At 37.8% G+C, this 5,948-nt stretch overlaps 1 pseudogene; it reads left to right on the plus strand.

Moving 5' to 3' along the window:
• The first annotated feature begins 5,008 nt into the window (after positions 1-5,008).
• On the plus strand, positions 5,009-5,191 carry LOC137274934 (U2 spliceosomal RNA; annotated as a pseudogene).
• Positions 5,192-5,948: the final 757 nt, after the last annotated feature.

The following is a 5,948-nucleotide window of genomic DNA, read 5'->3' on the forward strand; positions in this document are numbered from 1 at the left end:
TCAGTGGGGGTGATAAAGTTGTAGGGGAAAGTAGTGTTCCTACTTCTTATGCAGATGCTGCAGCCGTGCCACCCCTAGACTTTGGTCAATCTCAAGACTGGGGTGATGAGACCATTGCACATTTGGAGTCTCAAACGTGGACTGATGTTGGAGCCGGAGGGAAAAAGCAGCGTGTTTCTGCTATACCACCAGGGGTGGCGGATGCAGCTGCGGATGCAATTCGTCGCTCCCCTTCAGGGCCTCCTCGAGTTACCTTGTCCAAGAGGTCAGAGGTTCCTGAACCGCCTTAAACTGTGACATGCATCAATGGCCACTAGATAACGAGATTGATTAATGCCTTAAGATTTGACTGCCAGGTTCTCCCTCTTAGGGGGAGTGTTCATTGTTCTTTTTTCAATTTTTTAAAATTTTGGGACGGTATGCATTTAATAGTCAATCCAGCTTCCAGGGTGGTTTGCTCGCTTTGCCGAAGTGAGGGGGGACAGGCTGATGCATTGTGGGAATTGTTTTCATATGGGATTGATGGGTTCCCTATGCCAGTTTGGTTGACGTAATTTGCATAATTAAAATGGAAAACGTTTGGTATAAATTAAGCATTGAATTAAATATAATATTTTTCTTTTTAGTAGTTACACTGCAGGATTTTCCTGTTTTGGGTAAGTTTTATATTCATAAATTTGTATCAATAAATGGTTATGCAAGTATGTTTAGATTATATATCTTAGGAAGGAGTTTGTATCTCAGTTACTTCCCTTGGTTTGTCTTCTGGCTAGGTTTATCCCTGTATTTCCTCATTTGTATTTATTGTGATATAGTATTTTGTGTATTGTTTGTATACTGGGTGGATTATGTATTTGCATGTTATATTCTACATCTACAATACTGCTATTTGATGGTTATCCATTTTACGTGCGCATCTTTTACTTCATCAAAACACTATGTATAACTTTGTATCTATAAATTGTAGCGGTCTTTTAAATAATTCGGTTAAAGCAAATATTTTAGCTAATTATTTTAATAATGATAGCATTGATGTTTTATTCCTTTAAGAAACCCATGTTTATAATATACAAATTGCTAAATCATTGGAGTCTAAATTTAAGGGCAAGGCCTTTTGGAAATTTGGAAGTAATTTCAGTATTGGGGTGGGTTTTATTGTTTCAAGTTGTATCAACTTTGTTGTGGAATATTTTCATTTTGATATAGAGGGGCGTGTATTGATAGTTGATTTACTTATTAATGGTTTTAGTATTAGATTTGCAAACGTATATGCACCTAACAAAGAAGCAGATAGGGTGGATCGTTTTTAGATCTGTAGCAAATCATTTGGTCACTAGTAAGATGGTTATGTTGGGTGGGGACTTTAATTAGATAAAATTGAGGGCAGATTAGTATCTCAAGCTGGGTCCAATATTATTAAGCAATGGGTTTTGGACTTTTCTAATTTTGATGTCTATCGCTCTAAGTTTCCTGGTTCTGTGGCGGTTTCCCGGCGCAATACAGCCGGCGTCGGATCTCGTTTCGACCGTTTCTATATTTCTTCTACTCTTCGCTGTACGTTTGAGTCTGCTGATATCTTTCCTTGTGTTTTTTTCTGATCATGACTATATGTCGTTTAAGCTAAGGGATTTTCCTGGTATTAGTTTGGGTCCTGGATATTGTAAATTTAACAACACTTTGTTAGATAAATCCTTTAAAGCCCTATGTACTGGGTTTTGTCTTAATCACATTCCCCCTTTAAATTCCATAACTTTTAGGTTGGTGGGATGTTTTTAAGTCTGAAATTCGATCTTTTGTTAAATTGTTTGCCCCAGTTCGTAAATTTCAACAATCATCTTTCGTAAACAATTAGTTTTGCAATATAAAAATTTATCCCATGCAGAATCTCTACGTCCTGGACTAAGGCTAAGGACCTTGAAATTGGTGAAAGGCCTTCCAGTTATTTTTGTACGCAAGGAAGCACAAAGAGTTAAAAGAAAGACTATTTCTTCAATATTAGACCCTTCTGGAAATAAAGTAACAACCTCTCGTGAAATCATGGGCGTTTTTGTTGATTTGTATTGCGAGCTGTTTAGATATGTGCCCATTGATGAGAAAATTTGTTCTCAATTCCTTGCTGATTTACCGACGCTTCATTTGTCTGATTCGGCTTCACTGGTAAGGGAGATAACTCGTGACGAAATTCTAAAGACACTCAAGGCTATAGAGAATAATAAGTCTCCAGGTCCAGACGGGCTTACTAAGGAATTTTATGTATATAATTTTGATGTTCTTGGTGATGTACTTATCCGTGTTATTCAGTTGTCTTTTCAGGAGTCTTCTTTGCCTGAATCATCTAAAACCTCTTATATTTCTCTTTTGTGTAAAGACATTAATAATGCTGATAATGTCCGTAATTGGTGTCCAATTTCTTTATTAAATGTTGATATCAAAATTATCTCGAAATTGTTATGCACACGTTTAGGCAATGTTTGAGGGATTATTGTGCATTTAGACCAAAGTTGTCCTGTTCCTGGTCGATCTATTCAGGATAACTGTCATTTAATTCGAAATGTGTTGGATTATGTAGATAAAAAAGATCTACCTTGTGCTTTTATCAATTTAGACCAAGAGAATGCCTTTGATAGGGTCTCTCATCAGTTTTTGTTTAAAGTATTAGACGCTTTTGGCTTTGGTCCAAACTTTAAAAAAAATGTGTCAAAATTTTATATCAGGACACATCATAATTAATCAACACATTTCAAAGCCATTTCCAGTAACGAGGTGTGTCCGGCAGGGATGTGGTTTGTCTCCATCCCTGTATGTATTAGCAATGCAGCCTTTGTTCTGCGATATTCGGAAAAAAATCAAAAATTGTAGGGATTTCGTTGCCTGGTACTGATGATTCAGCAAATATATCTGGCTTTGCGGATGATAGGCTGGGTTTTGTACAACTGACACTTCTATTGGTCAAATTTTGGCAGCCTGTTCTTTTTTCGGCAAAGCGTTAGGCTCTAAATTGAATCTTGCAAAAATCCCATGGCATTTTTGTTGGTAAATGGCGTTCGAGATCGGACCACCCTTTCGGTATTTCTTGGATTGAGCAGTCAAAAATAGTTGGAATTGTAACAGGCAAGAATGTCACTTCTAATGATCAATTTCACCCTATACTATCTAAATTCCGTTATGTATTAAATACTGCGAAGGGACGTTCTATCTCTATTTTTGGCAAATCTACAGTGTGCAATGTCATGGCTTTGTCTATATTTTGGTATCGAGGTGCAGTAACAATTTTCCAAAACAACTATGTCGACCTTTTCCAGAGGGAGACTTTTCGGTTTATTTGGCAGTCCACTGCTGAGCCTATTCGGAGGTCTGTGTGCTATAAATCTATGTTGGACGGGGTTTTGGGTGTAGTGCACATCAAATCGAAATTATATTCTTTTTCTTTAAAGAACACTCAAAATCTTTTGCTTAATTCTTCAGCTAAGTGGACGGTTTTTTTGCAAAATATTGGTACTGCGCAGTGGAAATTAAACTAACTTATAAAGATAAATTTTGACTTACCTTTAACGAGTTAAACGTGAAATTCCCTTGTAACGAAATGAGAAATAAACTATTAAATTATTAACTTTAAACTAAATATGAAACTGTTGCCTATTTAGATACTATCAAATTGTCCATGGGTAAATTTCTCCAAGTATGTTTCTATTTCTAATACTTGGGAAAGCAAACCATCAACACCCTTTCACCTCTGATACTCAAAGTATACTATTTTTCTTAACCCTGTTAACGATGCGCAGTCAGTCGGCCCTTGCAGAAAATCTCGTGCAGCATGAAAAGCCGTGACATGGCCACGAAGCGGATGCGTTTATGCTATCAAACCGAAGACATCCGAGAACATAACAAACTCTTCAGAACAATTGGTTAGGAATGTCTTTACGTCACTACTGTCCTACTTTTGCTTCACTGTTATTTCCACACTCTGAGACGATGCCACCATGCTGTCAGGCGTGTTTATTGGCTATAAGACATTTCGAAGCTGTCAATTCAAATTATCTGATAGATATGTTTCGGTTTACTTCAAAACAGTACTATACTTGCTTATTACAAACTGTTGTAGAAAATAAAGTTGAAACGTTGTATCAACGTATGCCTTTTCGGCAGGTTTGGTTTAATTTGCATAATTCGTTGGTAGATCCACTTTCAAAATCGGTCAATTATCGTCTGATCTATAATTCTCTCCCCTTAGGCTATGTTCTTTATGCTAGGGGAATGTCTGTCACTCCTAACTGTTTACTCTGTCGTATAGCAATAGAAACTTAGGACCATCTTTTCATCTATTGTTCGTGTGTGGATGTTCTTTGGGATATCGTTTTCCAGTGGTTAGATCAATTGTCATTTGGCTTATTAAAAAGATCTAACGAGGTCATTCGATTTAATTTGGTTCCTAAAATTCCAAATACTTATCAAAAATCATTGTGCATTTACCTTTTAACTTTGGCCAAGTATACAATTTGGGTTGTTCGAAATTCAAATAAATTTAAGCACACAAAATTATATGGAAATGATATCATGTTGCGTTTTCTGTGTTTCCTTAACACACGTGTCAAGGTTGACTTTTGTCGCTCTCCGCTATCTATCTTTTTTAAGCACTGGCTTTCAACTTCAATTTTTGGCAAAATCAATGCTGATCATTCAGTAGAATTACATATTTAACTTAATATATATAAATATATACATACTCTTGTTTAACTGACATTTGTAACCATAACGTGGCATAATTGTTTCTAAATTTATGTATATAATATGTACGCTTCATTTACTTTCATTCATTTATGTACGCTTCATTTACCTTTGTTTCGTTTACGAATGCTTCATTTATGCTTGATTCATTCAGTTATTTCTTTATTTGATGTATATAGTGTTGTTAATTGCGCATGTGACCAGATTTGGTAAGTTCTTTTATTGTTAGCGCTGCAAGGCAAAACTCTTTTTTTGTGATAATATTTAGGCCGCACTGCCGCTTTTACGTATTTAATTTTATCAAAAAAGACAAAAAGTATCTGTTCTTATCAGCTTAATATCTGGTACGTCTCCTCTTGGAGACATCAATGTTAAACTGATTTTGGTAATGGGATGAGGTGCCACGGAGCACCTCATCACAGGTTAGCCCGGTATTGCAGTATCCTCCGGGAATGACCCACCACTCATAATACAATTAAAAAATAGAACCCACAACTTAGCCTTTGTTTTACACATTTCATTTTCCATTTTTATCTCACTTTGCACCGTCGTCTCCCTTTTCGCGCGTCCGTTTCACTGGAGGCACAATGCAACCTCTGCCAAACTAGAAATGGACCCATCCACTCAACCACATTGTACTCCGTCCAAACCAAGCCCCGGGAAGTTCCTCAAAGTGATTTCTTTTCCACTTGCAGTTGTTTTCCAAAAGTATGGAGATGTCCTGAATTTGCTCATGAGACTGTTACAACTGATGTCGGCACCCTTGAAACAGGCGTGCGTATTGTGCGTATTCGTTTGAACCAAGAGGGTCGAGAACGTATCCCTTATATTGTTCGTTTAGGAGACAGGGTTTCCATGCTTATCACAGCTCCAGAGCGGATGCCAGAGATGCTACAAACTTGGCCATGACAGGGCCGACTGTCCGGACAGTTTCCGGAACCGGAAGGCGAGGGAAGGAGGCATCTTGGAAGAAGTGTCCTTGTTACCAATACCAGGACAGGATCAAGCATATACCGTCCCGATGTCTGTAGTGCAGGACAATGTGGCAGGGGAGTCCTCTCAGCCTGATTTCAGCCAAGAGATGGATCGGGCTATATATAGGCTGTAGTTATTTCTGACTTATCTGAGCAGGACCCGATCCGGGGACCTCTCACTCTTTTGCAGCTGCGTCTGTAGCGGTGGACAGGTCCCCGTCTACAAAACGTAGACATACAGATACAGAC

The sequence above is a fragment of the Haliotis asinina genome, chromosome 2 (genome assembly GCF_037392515.1).
Source record: "Haliotis asinina isolate JCU_RB_2024 chromosome 2, JCU_Hal_asi_v2, whole genome shotgun sequence".
In the NCBI taxonomy this organism is placed as follows: domain Eukaryota; kingdom Metazoa; phylum Mollusca; class Gastropoda; order Lepetellida; family Haliotidae; genus Haliotis; species Haliotis asinina.